Source organism: Ipomoea nil, unplaced genomic scaffold (genome assembly GCF_001879475.1).
Source record: "Ipomoea nil cultivar Tokyo-kokei standard unplaced genomic scaffold, Asagao_1.1 scaffold0519, whole genome shotgun sequence".
NCBI classification, from domain to species: domain Eukaryota; kingdom Viridiplantae; phylum Streptophyta; class Magnoliopsida; order Solanales; family Convolvulaceae; genus Ipomoea; species Ipomoea nil.
The window spans coordinates 1,717,969-1,728,531 of NW_017616947.1; positions in this window are offsets into that span (position 1 = coordinate 1,717,969).

Sequence of the window (10,563 nt, forward strand, 5' to 3'; positions counted from 1 at the left end):
AAGTAAGTATAAAGTATCTTAAAATTGTAAAAAGGTGAAAACTTTCAATAATTACATAGTGGTGTAAATAGCCAAATGGGAATTCATTTTGCTATTTGCACCACCTTGGTCAAACCTCATTTATGAGGTGTAATTAATAATTTTTTAATTCAAAATTTAATTCAGAGAAAATTGTACTTTTTTCCTCCAAGTTATATACTTATAGTACTTTTTACCCCTGAATTATTCATGTTAGCATATTAGTCCCTCAATTATTCTAAAAGTGTCGATTTCCGCCCATAATATATTAAATTGACATTTCTACCCTTAAAGTAAATATTTTATTTATTTTTCTTCTCTAACAAATTTTCGGTTCTGAATCATAAGTATAAGAAAATAAAGTTGTGTTGTGCCTTCACAATTAGTTATATTTGTTTTATATTTTCTTAAACATTTTTAACCCTAAGAATCTAAGCTCTACTCCCAAGGTTCGGACCTATGACTATTTATTTGAAATGGTAATTGAAATGTCATCATATTACATGATAGTTGGCTTAATCATATTATATATAAGGGAAAATAACACTTTTCTCCCTGTGTTGTTTACTAATAGCACATTTTTCCCCTGTGTTGTTTATATAATCACTTTATCCCCCTCAATTGTTTTTGAAGTGGCTATTTTCCTCCCTCTCCGTTAAGTAAGTGTTAGGGCTGTTAAATATGAGGATAAAAATGATAATTCTTCTTCTTCTTCTTCTTCTTCTTCTTCTTCTTGCAGTACTCCCACGCCTAAAATGCACAGTTATATTGCAAACCAAATTCATTAATAATAATAATAATAATAATAATAATAATAATAATAATAATAATAATAATAATAAGTCACACCCAACGCCCTAATATACTGCAATACTCCATGCCTAAAATGCACAGTTATATTTCAAACCAAATTCATTATTATTATTATTATTATTATTATTATTATTATTATTATTATTATTATTATTAGACCCCACTGCACCCAACACCCTAATGTACTGCAGTACTCCACGCCTAAAATGCACAGTTATATTGCAAACCAAATTCATTACTAATAATAATAATAATAATAATAATAATAATAATAATAATAAGTCACACCCAACGCCCTAATATACTGCAATACTCCATGCCTAAAATGCACAGTTATATTTCAAACCAAATTCATTATTAAATTACTAATAATAATAATAATAATAATAATAATAATAATAATAATAATAATAATAATAATAATAATAATAATAATAATAATAATAATAATAATAATAATAATAATAATAATAATAATAATGAAGTGTCATTTTTACCCTCATATTTAACAGCCCTAACACTTATTTAACGGAGAGAGGGAAAATAGCCACTTAAAAAACAATTGAGGGGGATAAAGTGATTACATAAACAACACAGGGGGAAAATGTGCTATTAGTAAACAACACAGGGGAAAAAAGTGTCATTTTCCCTATATATAATAATCATATAAAAACCAATTGCTGTTAAATCAAAGTAATTACAGATTATTAGTATATATGTCCTCTAATGAAGGTGTGCATTCCTCAAAAAGAGAGAAATCAAATATAATCTTAGATATAAAATCATACTCCAAAATGTCATTGGAACGTAATGGATTATCAACTTCAATATGATTGCGAAAGCCTAAGAAATCAATATCCCCCCCCCCCCCCCCCCCCCCTTTAATTGGAATGAAGCTCGGAAGAGTAATATATAACACGTGTGATTGCAAATTAAAACAAACTCCCTTTGGCTTTGCTTACCATTCAGAACCGAAAAAATAAAATACAATAAAATAATTATTAAATTTATTTTTAAAAATAAGAAATAAAATTTATAATAAATAAATAAATTTTGAACTGACAATAAAATTAAAAAAAAAAATTGTTTGAACTGAACCATGACCATCCATACATATAAACAATAATTTGTTGGAGAAAAAAATATAAATGAAATATTTAGTTTTAATGGTAAAAATGTCTATCAAACATAAAAGGAAGAAAACATGTCACTTTTAATATAACTAGAAGGCAAATGTGGATACATGAATAACTAAGAGGGAAAAAATGTTAAAAGCATATACCTAATGGAAAAAGTGTCATTTATAATAAATATTTGTTAAAAAAATAATGTTTGACTAAAATTAATGAAAGCGGTGCAAATAGCAATTTTTTATTTACACCACCTAAAAGTTATCACACCTATTAAATAGGTGGTGTAAATAGCAATTAGGGTGGTGCAAATAGAATTCCCCAATATTAATTATCATTTCCAGTTTTCAAAAAAAGAAATATAACTGTGCATTTTATATTACCATTTACCTGCATACACATTTTTTTTTAAAAAAATTCTTCCATGATAAATCTGAATTCATTTAAATTTTAATTAAATGTTACCATTAATATGAATTATACAATTATATATATATATATATATATATATATATATATATATATATATATATATATATGCACACACTATTATTTAAAAAAAAAATATGACTAAAATTTTAATATTTAATATTAATATTGAGCATATAATTTTTATGCATCGCACATATAAAATATTAGTCTTTCTTATAAGTCACAAAGGTGCATTGAAAATAACGTGAATAGTTAAGGCAACACTAATAAAATCACAAAATTATAAGTTGGATTTTTGGTCGATAATAAATAGTGAAATTACTATTCAACACAATTCAATAAACTAAGACAATATCGCCCGACAGGACTAGGACTAGTAGAAGGAATGCTCTTGGTAAATATGAATAAGCCACTTCCCAATTCCTATTTACCATTTCCTTACACAGTTATTCCTATATTGTAAGACTGAAAAGCCCCTAAGCCAGCCCCCTGTGTCATCCAATTGTATCAATTACTATTGCGTGAAGCACCACGGCCCAAAAATACATAAAGTACATTATTTTAACTCATAAAATACATTATTCTAACTCATAAAATATATTATCTTAACTTAGAAATTTCATTATTCTACCACATATAAAGTACATCATTCTAACTCATAAAATATATTATCTTACTACATAACATTCATTATTCTAATACTTGCGCAGAGCAAGAATTTTTTTTTTTTTAAATATTAAAATAGCGTCATTTTGGACTGTGGTCCACACAATAATTTTCCAATTATTTACCATGGATTAGGGTTCACCTTGCATTGTGGACCTTAGTCCAAAAATTATATATTTGCACTTTGCAATTATCATATTATATGTATTCAATTGATAATATGTGTGTATAAACAACTTAAAGATGCATAATTTGTTAACTACATGCACATAATAATATATTAACAACGTGTCTGTAATTAATATATTATATACCTTCTATTTATTTACATACACATAATATGTTAACTTCAAAAACATAATTTAAATGTAATTTTTGATTAAGATTTACAATACAAGGTAGATCGTACTCTTTGAGTAAGGCACACACAACTCTCCATTACTCTAAATACTCTCATTCGTAATAAGTTTCGTCCGACCACCTTGGGATTTAATCCATTTGGGATTTCTAAATATATGTTGTCCCATTCTAGCCCCTAAATTAATCACTTTGGCAAAGGCATTGCTCACTACCAATGCTCGACTTTTAATCCACAGTAAGGATGTGTTTGGTTAAAAACATTGGAACCAAAATAGTAATGAGAATCAAATATTTGGTATTAGTAAGAGTTAATACATAAAATGATCCTCGACTATGTTGTTTTTTCTCGATTTCGTTCTAAACGATTTTTGTGGTCTAATTTAGTTCTAATAAACTTGTGCAGTTTTGCTCAATGTAGTCCTCCGTTTGTATTTCTATCCAATAGGTTGTTAAATGGAAGGGCATTTTGGTAATTGCAAGACTTTATTTCTTGATAATCTTTTTCGACATACATCATCTTTCCACAAAACATCTTTTTCTTGATAACTCCACTCCAACCAATAGAGAGATCGCGACAGAACCGTAGATTGAAGTCGGAGCCACCGCTACCGCTATCGCTTTCATATATCATCGGTTCTGCCTCAATCTTATTAGAGACCAACGCACAGTCCAAGCAAGAAGATAACCAGCAGGGGTAGTAGCAGGGACGGAGCCAAAGGGGGGGCAGGGGGGTCAGCTGCCCCCCTCACCCCACCCCCACCCCATATATAATCTTTGTATGTATATGTGTATATATAGTATAGGTTTTAGTATTAGTATAAAAAAAACTAGCAAATGTCAACAAGTAATGAGTTAGATTAGTTGGTAAGGCATATGTTCTTTAATAAGAAAGGTTTTGGGTTCAAATCCTTGCAACATAGTATTACATATTTTTGAGTCCTCCTATAATGTGTTTTCTATTCAAATTATTTTATCAAATTAATTATGTTTAATATTTTGTTATGAAAGTTTATAAAAAAAATTCTTAGGTAATTTAATTTATTTATTTTTTTAAAATTATCTCTTTTGTTTTAATGTTTCGCTTTTAGTGGAAAAAATTTCTGAATCCGTCCTACTTCTTCGCCCCCTCAATCCAATTTCTGGCTCCGTTCCTGGGTAGTAGTGTAATCATATCTTTCTTGAGTTGGTTATAACCGCGATCTTCTTCTCCCGTTGTATATAAGAGCAATGTAGCTTCTGCTTCTAGTGATGTAACATAAACAATCCTCACTTCAATAATATCTCACACAGTTTTCTTTCTTCCTTCACTGTGAATGCAACGCACAGCCGATATGGTATCAGAGCCGCACCACCGCTCCTACGTAGCCACCGTCACCGTCGCTCCAGGAGCAGTTCCGCAGATGAACCTTCATCAATTAGACAATTACAGAGGAATCGCAAAGCAGATGAGTTAGAGAATCCTCTCTCTCTCTTGGTGTGAACGACAATCCATGCACGATCCTTGTAAGTACACCATTAATTGGAAGCTCGAATTACATTACTTGGTGTATATCCATGCGTATTGCTCTGAAGTAAAGAATAAATGGAGCTTAGTAGATGGTAGCATCACTCCGCCAAACAGAGACCAGCTTCAATACAGTGCTTGGAGACGATGCAACCTGATCGTCTACTCCTGGATCTTCAAATCATTGCATCCGTCTATAGCACAAAGCGTGATGCATTTTGATAAAGCCAGGGACATTTGGGAGGACTCGAGAAGGAGATTCGCTCAACAAGATGCACAACGAATTTCAATCTTACAAACTGAAATATATGGATTGAAGCAGGGATCTCTATCTGTCAACGAATACTACACCAAAAGTCGGAGTTGTGGGAGGAGATGAACATTTTGAGGCCTCTTCCCCTTTGCAGCGCTGCTCGTGTGATCTTGTGGATGAGATTAGAAGAGAGAGAGAGAGACCAGGTAATACGATTTTTGCAAGGTCTAAATGAAGAATACAATGCTTTGAAATCAAATGTTCTAGTTTTAGATCCTCTTCCAGAGGTATACATGGTCTTTGTGATGGCAGAAAAAGTGGAAAGGCAAATCAACCTATCTAACCTAAACCTGGGAAGATTGGATGTGGTTCATTCCAATGCAGTACAAAGCTCTGCCAATGAGGAAGTCATTGCCACCTTAAACGCTTATAATGGAAAACGAAGCAATGTGGTAAAAGCCAAATGCACGTACTGTGGCATGAATGGACATACAGTAGATAAGTGTTATAAGAAACACGGTTATCCTCTCGGTTGGGTGCCGGGATATAAGTCTAAGGGAAAGCAGCAGCTCACTACAACAGTAACAAATAATGCAGGACACTTGGGTACGCTAGGGATCACTTCTGAGTAGCTACATAAGATCCTCTCTATTCTTCAACCAAGTCAGCCATCTGGACCTCCCACTCATAACACAACAGCTGCTGCAGTCTCCTTGACTCCCAGATTTGATGAACAACCTTCCACTAAAGAAGGCAAGTACTCTATAACCCGTATCAATCCTCTAGCATTATGTTCCTCTACATTGATTCTTAACTCGGGTGCTACAAACCACATAGTATGCTCTTTAGAATGATAGCTGGTATAGCTAAAGAAGACAGAGGTTTGTACTTACTAGAAGCCCCAAAACTGCAAGACAAAGTCTATGCCATGCAGTGCACCAACTCTGAGTTGTGGCATCAAAAGTTGGGGCATTTCCCAATCAACAAGCTTCACCTGTTTAGTAATATTGGTGTCATTTCTAATACAAATGCAGCCTGTGATGTATGCCATATAGCTAAGCATAAGTGTTCCCCGTTTCCTTTTAAGTGTATCTTGTTTAAAAGCTTGCTTCGAATTAATACACATTGATATATGGAGACCCTTTCCCGTTTGTTCTCTAAAGGCAAAGTATTATTTCTTAACCATAGTAGATGATTTTTCAAGATATACATGGTTACATTTGATGAGGGAAAAATCATAAACAAAGCAATTTGTAAAGAAGTTTCATGCATTCATATTCACTCAGTTTGGCATGTTTTATTAAAACTATACGCAGTGACAATGGCATTGAGTTCAAAATGGATGAGTTTTTCTCAGAAAATGGCATCATCCACCAAAGATCCTGTGTAAACATGACAAGGTATAAGCTTATCGTTTACGGTTCTCTTTTAGGAAGCATGGTCAAAAGATTAGGTGTTATGGTCGTGTCAAGATGTGAGATGTACTAAGGATAAAACGGGGTGAGTGAGAACCACCCCGAGTGTCGTACTCAAGGAGTGATAACTTGGAAGTGTTGAGAGAGTGTTATGGTAAGGGTATTTGGGCTTGAGGTTCTTGGTTAAGGGCTCGCATTAATAGGTTGTGGTAGACAAATCAAGTAAGGTGAAAGAGAGATACGAGAAATAAAACAGATGAGAGGAAAACGGGCTTGGATCGTGCTTTGATTGCATTACGTGGTTGGCCATACCGAAGGTTAAGTGATTCAAGTGTGTTGAAACTCTAGTCAAGAGGGATGGTACTGCTAATGCATTGCCGATTCGGTCTAAACGCCCCTCGAAGGAACTCTTGTTCTCTAAGAGGCATTATAGCAAACATCTTGCCTACATCCCCTTCCGGACCTTATCCTCTCGGATCTGAGGGCGGGAAATGCAAGTGGTAAGGCTAGAGTGCATCACAATCTCTTGCCAATGCACTCATCCTAGATCTAATGGGTGAGTTGCGCACCTCACACACTAGTCTACACAAAACTCACTTCCAACAAGACAAATAAGCCAACGACAATCAAGCATCACAAATCATAATATTTATTAATCAAATGCAATCTAAACAGCAATCCTTGCCCCTAGAACTTTAGCCAAAAATGATAATGAGCAAGATCTAGCAAATATGAAATGGATGAACAAGATTTAAACAATGAAGATCAAAGATTAGATTTCACCCAAGACGAAGCTAGATCCCTTCCGGTGTTTGTAGAAGACGTAGATCTAAGCCACAAGCTTTCCAAATCTTCAAGCTTCCTTGCAAAACATCTAGATTTGAGGCTAAAACCCTAGAAAGGAAAGTGTAACCTAGCCTAAGTCTAAAGCTACCTAAAAGAAACTTCTCTATAAAATTGTTGAATGATGAATTGAACTCTCCAAAACTCCCCTTCAATGCTAAATTTCTCCATATTTATTCGCACTCCTATTCACACACGGCCTCACACCGTGAGGCCGGCGTGAATAGGGTATAAGCCCTTTGCTTAGCTTGGCCGTCTCACCCCCTGTTCACGGCGTCCTCACGCCGTGAGGAGGGCCGTGAATGGGGATTAATTCCCATTCCGTCCCTCTTCTCATGCGTAGTCCAGGCGTGTTCGGTCCTTGTTCGCGTGCTTGCCTTGACTTTGCTTATTTTCGCCTTTTTACCACGTTTTCTATCCATAAATACCTGAAAACAGATAAAATGTAATCGGGAAGGTATTTCTGTGCTAAGCTGTACTTTTAGGGTATTTTTCTCTAAAAACACGACTTCTAAGTTAAAACTAGTGCACAACTCCTTAGAAAAACTACTGGAAATTTAGTATATTTTGAGGCTTATCAAAACACACCCCAACAAAATGCTATAGTCGAAAGGAAACATCAACACATCCTAATGTTGCTCGTTCTCTGCGGTTTCAAGCTCACCTTCCCTTGGAGTTTTGGGGACACTGTGTAATGCATGCGGTTTTCTTGATCAACAAACTTCCTTCTCCAGTAATCGGATGGGTAGCCCCTTTCAAAAGCTATATGGAAACACCCCAGACATTACCAATCTCAAAATATTTGGATGTTTGTGCTATGCTGCCACTTTACCTCATGCAAGAAATAAGATGGATCCAAGAGGTCGAAAATGCATCTTTATTGGATTCCCGAATGGTATTAAAGGGTATTTGTTATATGGATATGAATGATGGCTCTATATTCGTATCAAGGGATGTCAAGTTCTATGAAAATCAATTTCCCATGAAAAAAGAAAGCATACCTCAGCAAGAACAGTCACACTGTGATCCACCACTACCTAACATCCCTATTTCTTTGGAAAGTTAACCACCAGATCAACACCTATATGATGCCAGTCAGTCACACCACAACAGTGAACCTCTGGCAGATTCCAGTACTCAGCAGTTGGGGGAAAATGTAGTTAGTGAGCCAAACAGCACGGGAAGTGACCATAGTCAGGCAGATGTTGAACCGCAGCCCACTTCTGTTGATCATCCTAGACGGTCAGACAGAAATCGTCAAGCCCCTCGACGTCTACAAGATATTATTGTGACTCCGTTGTGAAAGAAGTTTCGTCTCCACACTCATTATCTAAAGTTATCTCATATGATTCCCTTACTTTTCCTCATATGATATTCTCCATGGTTGTCACCACAATTGATGAACCAAGAACCTATAATCAAGCAATGAAGCATGAGTGTTGGAGAGATGTTATGACTGCCGAGATCAAAGCATTGCAAGACAACAACACTTGGACATTGGTTAATCTACCACCCGGGAAAACACCAATAGGCTGCAAGTGGGTATACAAGGTGAAACTCAAAGCCAATGGCTCGGTGGAGAGATACAAAGCCAAATTGGTAGCCAAGGGCTACACAACAACTTGGAATTGATTATATAGAGACATTCTCGCCAGTTGCAAGGATCACAACCATACGCACATTCCTTGATGTGGCAGCATCTCGGGTATGGCAAGTTCATCAGCTTGACATAAACAACGCTTTTCTACATGGGGATTTAGATGAAGAGGTATATATGATACTACCACCCTGCTTTTAAGGAAACAAACTGGGGCAAGTGTGCAAACTCCTACGATCTCTATATGGGTTGAAGTAGGCTAGCCGACAGTGGAATGCCAAACTAAGCAGTGCTCTGACTAATAAAGGATTCATACAATCAAAGGCAGATCCCTCGTTGTTTGTTAAAGGATGTGGTAAGGATTTCATTGCCACCCTTGTCTATGTGGATGACATTTTAGTCACAAGTTCCAACCCAAGTCAAATACAAGAGCTCAAAGATTTCCTCAACACTGTCTTTAGTATCAAGGATTTAGGTAACTTGTGGTAATTCTTGGGAATCGAAGCACATATGGGAGACTCCAAGCTAAATCTTTGTCAGCGAAAATACGCACTTGATATCCTAAATGAATCCGGCTTTCTAAACTTTAAGCCTGTGAACACTCCTATGGTCCCAGGTCACCACCTAAGCAAGGAGAAGGGTAATACACTCAGTGATATCAATAGCTACAAATGACTAATTGGGAGATTGTTGTACCTCACGGCTACGAGGCCTCATATCGCATATGCCGTTCAACAACTTAGTCAGTATGTTGATACTCCGACAGATGAACATATGACAACGGCACACCGGGTTCTTCGATATATCAAGAAACCCCCTGGCCAGGGACTATTCTATCAAACGGATAACACTATGTAGCTCAGCGTTTTTTGTGACTCCGATTGGGCCTCATGCCTGGAAACACGAAGGTCTATCACCGGGTTCTGCGTCTTTATTGGCTCTTCTCTTATTTCATGGAAATCAAAGAAGCAGGCTACCGTGTCTCGTTCGTCATCTGAAGCCGAGTACAGAGCCCTCACTGCTACGGTTTGTGAGGTCCAATGGATCAATTCTCTCCTCCTTGACTTACAGGTTCAAGCTAGCAAACCAGCGGGTGTATTTTGTGATAGCAAATCCACAATTGCTATCGCGGAAAACCACGTGTTTCACGAGTGAACAAAACATATTGACAAAGATTGTCATATAGTTCGAGAGAAGGTTAGCCAAGGTGTGATCAAACTTCTGTCAGTACCTTCACCTTCCCAGATCGCTGATGGACTTACCAAAGCTCTGCCTGCATCTCTGTTCCAATGGTTCGTAGCTAAACTGGGCATTCAAAACTTACTTGCGCCAATTTAAGGGGGGGGGGGGGGGGGTATTAGAGACCAATGCACAGTCCAAGCAAGAAGATAACCAGCAGGGGTAGTAGTGTAATCATATCTTTCTTGAGTTGGTTATAACCGCCTTCTTCCTCTCCCATTGTATATAAGAGCAATGTACCTTCTACTTCTAGTGATGTAACGACTACAATCCTCACTTCAATAATATCTCAC